Genomic DNA, 10,249 nt, shown 5'->3' on the forward strand with positions numbered 1-10,249 from the left:
TTGTGTCAGACGTGAATGTCGGACATGACTACTTCATGGAAAAGGAAGAGTCAGGACAACGTTGATCTCAAATTATTTCAACACTAAACATTAAATGATAAGCTTATGATCTTTGGAGAAAGGGATCCTATTCAACTTTGACGAATTAGAAGCTTCCCCTATGCAAACTCAGGTTCATATAAAACAGACCATTGCCCGCTGTGTTACCTCTTTTTCTGAAGATAAAGAAATCCAAAACGGCTATAGTAAGTGCAAGCAAACTAATCTATGGATAAAGATGCACTTACTGTTATTGGTTCTTCAATGTCAAGCAGCCCAACATTATCCACCAACATGTCACCATATTCACCAGTACACCAAACTGCCACTCGAACAAGGGATTCCTTATGAAGAAAACAATTTGCATTTAATAGTTAAACAGATACAAATATCAAATTCAGAAAAAAATCTAAAATAAAGCTAAGAATACCTGTTCTGTTGATGCCTGAAAAGCTCTGTACAATGCCCTGACTGTATATCCATGGAGGTCAGAAGCATTACTTATGACAACGATAAGTGCATGCCAGACTTCATCTTTTACAAAATTTCCAGCCTACTTGTGAAGGATAAATGTCAGTTCTACTGGAACATAATAATCAATAGAAACATTGAAAGAGCTAAGAAGATAAATAACAAATGTTGCATGTTATGATCATGAGTGTTTGTGATTGATAGCTCGGCTCGTCGAAGGGCGATTGAAACATAGTTTGAGATTACTAGCCGAAATGCGAGTCAACATCCAACAGATGAAGGTTCTCCCATCAAGCAAACTATAAAATGAACATGCATTCTGCTACTTGAAAGTCTGTGACCAATGCCCCAATCCTTTTCAACAATTTAGTTTCATGAATAAAATGAAAAACATTGACATATAGTAAAATGAATATATAGGATTGTGGAAGATGAACCTTCACTAGCCATACACTTTAGTCCCCACACTTTCTGGAAAATTGCCATGTCTACTCTTCCCTATTGCTTCATTATTATGCAGATTGAGAAAATGTTAGGGCAAAAGCCAATTCCAAGTTGACCACGAAAACATAGAGTAAGCTACTTTTCCGTTTTAATTGCTCCTCCTTACAAGTTGCTAGTAGTGGAGGCTTGAATTCTTGTATGGATTTCATCAATCACGCTCCTAAATCCTAATTGACTTAAAAAGGGCATAATAATACTTCCCCGGAAAATCCTAGATATCCTCATTGGGATAACACTTTACAATTAAAAGGATTACGATCATACCAGAAACCATGCAAATTGTAACACAAGCTAATACCAATTGAATGCCCAACAAATTTTTAGGACTAAACCACCAATTCTCAATGGTCAAAAGCTTAAATTCATGTTATAGGGTAACTTGAGGCCTTTTATGGTTTCAACTTTTCTGCCTTTGATAGTACAATGGATCAAAGGCAACAAGCAGAAAAAGTCATAGCTGAGACGGGTTCAGCCATTATATTTAACTTGAGAAATCTTGTGGCTGAACTAGTGCAGTTGACAGCAAATTTGGTATCACTTGAGAAAAGATACCAAAAAAGGTTATTAACATTGCAAATTCTTTATACAAAATTTTAAACAGGGTAAGAATGTATTCACTTTCCTTTGAAAGAATTTATACACGAGGTCATATGTCCTACAAAGAAACTTGGTAATAAAATAAAGGTTAAAACATGTTTCACACCATTATTTAATGGATTCGCCTGCAAAAGGTTGGATCAAACGAAAGACTGAAATAATCACATCAGTGATCTAGAACAAAAAATAATGTTCTGCAACACCTATAAGGAACAAAGACTGCAGTGGATGCAACTCAAACAAGAGAAAATACAGTAGCGGGACAGAAACATGGACAGGAATGAATTTAGTATTCACTCCAATCATATAACAATGATATGTATACTACATATACCTCAGAGAGAACCTTGAGCATCTGATCAATGTACCAAATTTTCTCCGGGGAAAACCTGAGGTAATGGAAATGATTGTTAATTCACTAAACAATGCTGCAAAGAAATTTCAAATTTATCTTTCAGCATCCTTCCCCCGGCCGACATAAAAAAAGTTATCTGATAAACCAGAAGAACATTCCAACATCAGAAAAAGACAAAAGGAACTTCAATAAATTTAATAAAGGTAGCAAGCCATTAAAATCGATCATATTAAATCAATTGTATTATATAACTGCCTTCTCCAAGATTGATAACCAGTCCTTTTATTTCCTAAAAACGGGCTTGGAGTCCAAGATATGCGCTAGATACATCCAAAGCACAAACATGAAAATATTGAGCCAAGAAGACAAAGCATACAAGACAACTGTAAATAATATAACATACACAAGGAGAGCTAAAGTGGCATTTTTTATTTGATTAACAAAGAGCACAACTTACTTTTCAACAAGGGAGCATATCTTGGCAGTAATATCTTCCTTAAATTCTTGATCACTTACTTCCAAATATTCAATTAGCTCTTTCGTGAAAGGCTTTACATTGCTTTCATTCACTAGCATGTATACAAGTTCAAGTCCCTTTTCTGAATTCAAGCATCTGAATCCTGGAAATGTGAAATCTCGAATAAGAAACTTCTTCAGATGAATAAAACTTACATTTTACAATAATGCCATTTCAGTTCACATCAAAAGCAACAAAGAAAAAGGTGGAAACATCTTTTTTTATTAGATAGCACCAAGGCTCAAATTTAGGATGCCTAGGCAATTCCTAATCCACTGTCTCTACCTCTGATCCAAGCCCAAGAGACAATTTTGGAAATTATTATATCTTCAAAAGAATCCCTATGCATCTGTCCAAGGGTCAATCAAAACAAGAGAAATTAACCAAAAAATCATAAGAGTGACATGTAAGAAAATTGAGGGTTCTCTATGTAGAAAGCTGCCGACAATTAGGAATTTAATTTTTCTTAGAAGTTTAATTTATTTGTAACTTATCTATATTATACTATTAGGATTCAATTTCTTAGGATATAAGATAAGTTTAGGAGATATAAGTTAGGAAGAAGGGGAACCTAGGGCTCTAACTTGTAATCCACGGCATATAAAATAGGATATGTTTTCTGTTTTTCAATAAGAATTTAGATCAGAAAATTTCTTTTTCTTCTCTTGATTAATTCCTTATTTCTATTCTCTCGATTTCTCACAAGATATCAGGCTAGGTTATCAAACCTAGGAAATCATGGAAAATCCACATCATTGGAGGTCAGTTCAGGCCCCAACAATCATCTCTCAACACAGTCATCCAACCTCACTCAACAGCAGCCATGAGATTAATCCCTTGAACATGCTGGTACAACAAGGTACTATTTCTTTTGCAAGTACGACAGAAAACAATAACTTGAGATCTTGGATAATGGATTCTGAAGTTTCAGGTTACATGACAGGGGATCTTAGTGTGTTTCACAAATTCGGCCCACAACCTAGTCTCTCAACTGTTCGAATGGCTGATGGATCACTCTCCAAAGTGAAAGGGATTGGATCAGTTCAATTAACAAAGGTCCTCCTTCTATCCTCTGTCTTTTATGTTCCTAAATTGACTTGTATTCTTATTTTTGTTACTAAGCTATCTAGTGAATTAAACGGTGTTACCAAATTTTATTCCAATCTTTGTAAATTTCAGGCAATTGATTCGAGGAGGGTGATTGGCAGCGATGAATTGTGTGGTGGTCTCTATTTGCTCAAAGGGAATGCTTCTCTATTTAAAATTTCATTCAAGTTATGATTTAAAGTTTGTTTCTACACCTCTTAGTTCCATTCTTATTTCAGACCCACTAATGTTACGGCCTTTTTGCCTCAATTATCCAAATTTTGATTATCTTGACGAACTAATAAATTCCAGATGGGGCAAAAACAGATTTTCAATAGAAAATTTTCAAGGGACGATTGCCCCGATCCCCCTCAGTCCATCCCTAGTTACAAACATACTCGGTTTGTCCATCCCATAATAAAATACACTCCACCACAAGCATTCTCCGTATTACATAGTGATATTTGAGGACCTTCACATGTGAAAAGTATTAATGGGGCCATTGATTTATATCCTTTATAAATAATCATTCTAGAATCACGTGAACATTTCTTGTGAAAGATAAGTCAAAAACTAGGGGTACACTCAAATCCTTTTACACTATGATTCAAACCCAATTTAAAAGTTCCAGATTCTAAAATCAAATAATGAGAGTGAATACTTTACAAACACTTCGGGTTCATACTTTAAAGAAAAAGGGAATTTTCAGAAAATAGAGAATTCAATTAATTCTCTTCATAAAATACCTATATTCTACATATTCGTCTAATCAAAGTAAATAAATGTTACTCTCCTATCACTAAAAAAATGTAAAATTCTCATTGTTTAGCATCAACCCTATTTTGCCAAAACTATAATTCAAGGGAATTTCATCTTTGGGGCAACCTTCAAACAGTCAAACTACCCAATTCAAGTGCATTCCTTTGTCTTCTGTAGAACCTAAAATCACTGAACCAAATACCACTTTCTTGAGACCAAAAGCTTACCTTGTTCAGCATCTCCAACTAAACATCATTTGTGTCAACTCCTCAAACCAAAATACCATCCCAAACTCAACTTGACACCAATAGAGAACTTTGTGTCTATACCAAGAGGGGATGAATTACTAAAATTCTAGAGGATATCACACAAGACAGAAATTGTCAAGAACCTGAACTGGAGCCTCCTGTCTCAGAAATCAACACAGGTATGAAACCTTCTCCTAGTGAACAACCTGTTCCTTCTATTGATAACTCAGAACTACCTATTGCTTAGAGAAAAGGAGTTTAAAAATGCAAAATGAGAGTATGTAGCCTATGGAGAACTGTTACAATCATTTAGAGTATTCACCTTATCACTTGATAACAGATGAATTTCAAAATCAATTCAATAAACACTTAACTTCCACAAAGGAAGAAAACAATGGGTTTTAACTGGATATCGATAGTAAAAAATACAAGGAAGATGGGAGTGTTGAAAGGTTCAAGCTAATCTTGGATTTACTTTATGTAGAAATAGGATTCATGAAAAATATGTTTTGTATTTCTGATCGTTAATTGAGAAGTTACGGCAGGGATGTTTTTATATAAGTTTAGTTGACTGTCCTATATAGGATAGATTTCCTACAAAAAAGTTTTCTAGAATTATTAATAAAATAAAATACTAATAATTAATCATAATCATAATATAACTCATAAACACTAATAATTAATAATAATCGTAATATAACTCACTCCCCCTCAAGCTGAGGAGTAAATACTATAGAGACCCAGCTTGGATGTATCTCGTCGAAGTTGATTCTTGGAAGCGCCTTAGTCAAGATATCGACTAGTTGATCTTTTAAAGAGACATAATTTAGTTTTACTACCCCGCCATTCACCTTTTCGGTGATGAAGAGTCTGTCGATCTCCACATGTTTAGTTATGTTATGATGAATTGGGTTCTTAGCAATACTTATAGCTAACTTACTATCACTCTGAAGCTCAAAGTAGGTTCTATTGCACACTTTTAGTTCAATTAGGATTCTTTGTAACCAAACACTTTAATAGATTCCAAGTGCTATCACCCGATATTCTTCTTCAACACTACTTTTGGAAACCATGGCTTATTTCTTGCTTATTTTCCTCCAAACAAATTAACAATAACTTATAGTTGATCTCCTATCTATTAATTTTCCAGCCCAAATTGAATCGAAGAAAATCTTGATTATTCTATTTTCATTTTTTTGAAAATTAATCCATGTCCTGGTATTATATTTAAATACCTCAAAATTTGATATGTCATCTCCAAATGTTCTTCTCTAGGATCATTCACGAATTGACTCACAATGCTGACAAAGAAGGCTATGTGTGGCCTAGTAAGTGATAGATAGATAAGTTTACCGACTAACTTTTGATATTGTCCTTATTTACTGTATTCCTATTTTTCCTAAGCTTCAGATTTGTTTCCATGAGAGTTTTCAAAGGCTTGCAACCATTGATTTCAGTTTCAGAGAATAAGCCTAGAATGTACTTACTTAAGTTAATGACAATCCCTACTCTTGACCTTGCCACTTCCATGCCAAAAAAATATCTCAAGGTCTCTAAGTACTTGGTTTCAAATTCTCTTTTTAGCAACGCCTTCAATTTCTCGATTTTTCCTAAGTCGTCACCTGTGATGATGATGCCATAAACGTAGACAATTAAGATTGTCTTTTTCTTGTTTGGAGCGGTTTTGACAAACAAAGTATGATCAATTAACATTGCTTATAATTGTCTTGAAAAAGTACTTTCATGAATCTGTCGAACCAGGCAAGAAGAGACTGTTTTAGACCATATAAAGACTTAAACAATTTGCATACTTGTTAATTTCCGCATTGTACATGTACCCCTGGTAGGAATCCGCATATAGACCTATTCTTCAAGATTACCATTCAGGAATACGTTTTTAACATCAAGTTGATGAAGTATCTAGTCCTTATTTACTACTAAGGACAATAGTACTCTTACAGTATTGAGCTTCGCAACTCGGGCAAAAGTCTTTTGATAGTCCACTCCATGAATCTGAGTAACCCCTTTGCCACGAGTCTAGCCTTATACGCTTAACACTGCCATATGTCTTGAATTTCATGGTAAAAGCTCATTTGTATCTAATTGGTTTCTTTTCTTTAAGAAGATCAACAATTACTCAGGTTTTGTTGCTTTTAATAGCAGAGAGTTCTTCTACCTCTTTCTTCCATTCGGAATTTTTTAAAACTTCTTCAATGGTATCCGGAATGCAGATGTTGTCAATCTTAGGTATAAATGTCTTAAAAAACATATGTTAGTTTACCATAAGCAATAAATTTTTCAATAGGATGAGTTGTGCATCTTCGTACTCCCTTTCTTTAAGCAATTGGTAACTCACTAGTGTCAACCAAAACCTCTAAATTACTTTAATCTCCTTCTTCATTTTCCAATGAATTTAAACATGGTTCTGGCTCTTGGCATTGTGCAGGTCGTATTGGAATAGGGATGTGTTTAGGTCGTCGTTTGTAGGTAAAAAGATCATTTTGAGAAATAAGTGGTGACACAGATGGATTTGGTGTTTTAAGAGAGTCCAATGGGTTAACAATTTGGTGTATGTTTTCAATGTCAGGTGTGGTAGTGGTGTTAGGTGGATTTGGTGTTTTTGGAGAGTCTAATGGGTTAATGGTTTGGAGTATGTTTTAAATGTCAGGTGCGGTAGTGGTGTTAGGTGGTCATGTTTCGGTTGGTTCAGTGGGAGAGAGGTTGATGGACAGTTCGGTATTAATCGGAAAAAACTGAAATTCACACTCACTCCCCCCCTGGATTTCAGATTTAGAGAAGAAAGGTTTATGTTCAAGGAAAGTGACGTCTATAGATGTAAACAATTTCTTAGTGGAAGGAAAATAACAACGATAACCCTTTTGAAGAGAAGAGTAATCAACAAAGACACACTGGATTGCTCGGGGATCAAGTTTAGACTTAGTATGGTTATGATCATGAACAAAAATGGTACAACCAAAGACATGAAAAGGAACACTAGTACTGAACGGTTTAAAGTGAGGGAAAACTGGGAAAAAACGTCTTGGGAAATTTTAAAACCAAGGATTTTGTTGGGTATGCAATTAATGAGATAGGTGACAGTTAAGAGAGTCTCTCCCCAAATATATTTAGGAACATGAGTGGAAAAAATAAGTGCTCAAGTTACCTCAAGAAGATGACGGTTTTTTCGTTTAGTAACCTCTTTTTGTTGAGGTGTATCGACACAGAAAGTGAGATGGATAATTCTTTTTTCCTGAAAGAAAGACCCCAATGAGTAAGAAAAATATTCACTACCATTATTTGACTTAAATATGTCAATAGAACTCTGAAACTGGTTCTCAATCATCTTGTTGAACCGTTTAAAAATATCCTTAGCCTCAGATTTATCCCGCATAAGAAAAGTCCATGTTGTATGAGAATGATCGTCAATAAAAGAAACAAACCAACGAACACCATTTAAGCTTTTGACATGAGAAAAACCGTAAATGTCACTATGTATCATTAAAAAAGGCTTGGAAGAACGGTATGGAGAAGGAGGACATGTGTCGTGAATGTGTTTGGCAAGATGTCAAATATCACAAGAAAAAGATGCAGAACTTTTATGAATAAAGATATTGGAAACAACTTGGCAAGATAAGTAAAACTGGGGTGACATAACCTAAAATGCCATAAAACAATCTCAGCAGACACATTATTAGGTAATGGAGATATTGAAACAAAGGACATAATAGTAGAGTGTTTATGGTTTGGAGGAGGGGCGTCAAGAATGTAAAGTCCACCATAACGCTTAGCAGTACCAATCACCATCCCCGAGCTCAGATCCTGAAATTCGTAAATATCATAGTTAAATTGGGAATTGCAACCCAAATCCGCAGACAATTTACTAACCAAAAGAAGATTACAAGCCAAATTCGGAATATAAATAACATGAGATAAAATAATAAGTTGATTAATTCGATTATAACCACTGCCCTCAATCGATGAAAGGGAACCATCAGCATTTTGGCACTAGAAGAAGAAATTACTTTTGTAAAATTTTGAAAGAGAGTGAAGTATCCCGTCATATGATTACTAGCTCCTAAATCAACAATCCATGAAATAAAAGTCAAAGATAACAGAGCGAAGTTAGGTTTAACCATTGTCTCTGCGAGACCTTTGAAACCGAAATTTGGTATCAAAGATAACGATTTAAAGGATTTTTTAAATATGATCTCCCATGATTACATTGCGTTATAAATACATATTCTAGTGTCTTTGATATTCTAGTTTCAAAGACACTTCCAACTAGCAGGTTACAGTTAATTTATTCAAATTGTAATCACGATTAACGAGAGGGAGATTCCACGAACGAGCAAAGCGGCGTCGACGAACAAGGATTGGATGCCGATGCGGGTTTGTGAGCAAAGGAGTGCAGGAGATGATATACGTTGAAGCAAAGCAGCAGTTTGTCGATCAGAACGGTAGTGGCGTCAATAGAGAACGACGACGAGAAAAACAATGACGAAAGCAATTGAACGATCAAGATCGCGGGCAACCTAGTAGTACTCTAACTTGTAATTTACAGCATAAAAACATGATGAGTTTTTTGTTTTTCAATAAGATTTTCGATCATAAAATGTCTTTATCTTCTCTCAATTTCTCACACTATAAAGAAAAAAAGAGATGGATAGCAAGAAAACATAGAGATGACTATCTGATCTTTGTCCTTAAGGGAAAAAATAAAAGATAAAGCGAAATCCAAAGAGAGAATCCTCTCAGTAGCTAGTAATAAGTCTTATTCCCACATGTATGGTGTTCACCAAAAGTAATAAACAAATAACTTAACAGCGAAATAGAGTAGCTAAAGGGAAAGAAAAAGAAAAAAAATCCTTAGGCTTCCTAAGCAAGAACTAAATGAGAAACCTATTGAAATCATCAAAGATGAAATTATATATCGTGAGGAAGCACCTTTACACATTCCAAAATTGTTGCTCTATGCCTCTGAACTGCTTTAGCGTCCACTACAATACCCTTCATAAGCATGTTCAATCCAACATATCTGAAAAACATGCTATTTTAAGTTCCATAATATAATCAAGGAGCAAAGAAATAGTGTATAAAGAAATATTGGAAATCAAGATAAGATTTGAAAAGAAAATACCTGATATTGTTGTCACAATTTGACAAGAATCTTCCCAAGATATTAATAGCAAGCACACGTAAGCCTCTGTTATCTTCAATGTTCATGATGGTTTGAACACATTCATAAAGAATAGCATTTCCCACATTTTTGTTTGACTCGGTTCTCGATGCCACCTAAAAGGAATATAACCGTATAGAAAAACATGTAAAAGTGAAACCCTTAACCTTACTAAGAGATGAACTATTGTTGTTTTTAAAATAGATGAAATATTGTTGAATTGTTGAAAATCATGAAAGGAGTTCTCCAACAATTTTAGCTTCTACTTTCATTTCTATAGAAGTATAGATCAACTTTAGAAGCAATGTTCGGTATATCCAAAATAGTTATCTTTCAATTAACATGCTCCATGTAATTTCAAAAATGTTTTTATCGTGTCAATGAGCAAGATTTCAATAGAATACCTAGTTTATTTTCTACAAAGGCCAGGACTTCTATTTTTAATCATGCAATAACATTTTAAATCATAAAACAAAAGAACAAAACTCACTCGTTGT

At 34.5% G+C, this 10,249-nt stretch overlaps 2 long non-coding RNA genes across 2 annotated transcripts; both read right to left on the reverse strand.

The window, feature by feature from the left end:
- Positions 1-315: 315 nt before the first annotated feature.
- Positions 316-2,515, reverse strand: LOC120173922. Its single transcript, XR_005521107.1, has 4 exons — positions 2,424-2,515; positions 1,946-2,000; positions 470-592; positions 316-383 (listed from the first exon to the last, which is right to left on the reverse strand). It is a non-coding gene; the product is annotated as an uncharacterized LOC120173922 (long non-coding RNA).
- A 43-nt stretch (positions 2,516-2,558) lies between these two features.
- Positions 2,559-9,839, reverse strand: LOC120173923. Its single transcript, XR_005521108.1, has 3 exons — positions 9,714-9,839; positions 9,521-9,611; positions 2,559-2,586 (listed from the first exon to the last, which is right to left on the reverse strand). It is a non-coding gene; the product is annotated as an uncharacterized LOC120173923 (long non-coding RNA).
- Positions 9,840-10,249: the final 410 nt, after the last annotated feature.

The sequence above is a fragment of the Hibiscus syriacus genome, unplaced genomic scaffold (assembly GCF_006381635.1).
Source record: "Hibiscus syriacus cultivar Baekdansim isolate YM2019G1 unplaced genomic scaffold, ASM638163v2 tig00111993_pilon, whole genome shotgun sequence".
Classification (NCBI taxonomy): Eukaryota; Viridiplantae; Streptophyta; class Magnoliopsida; order Malvales; family Malvaceae; genus Hibiscus; species Hibiscus syriacus.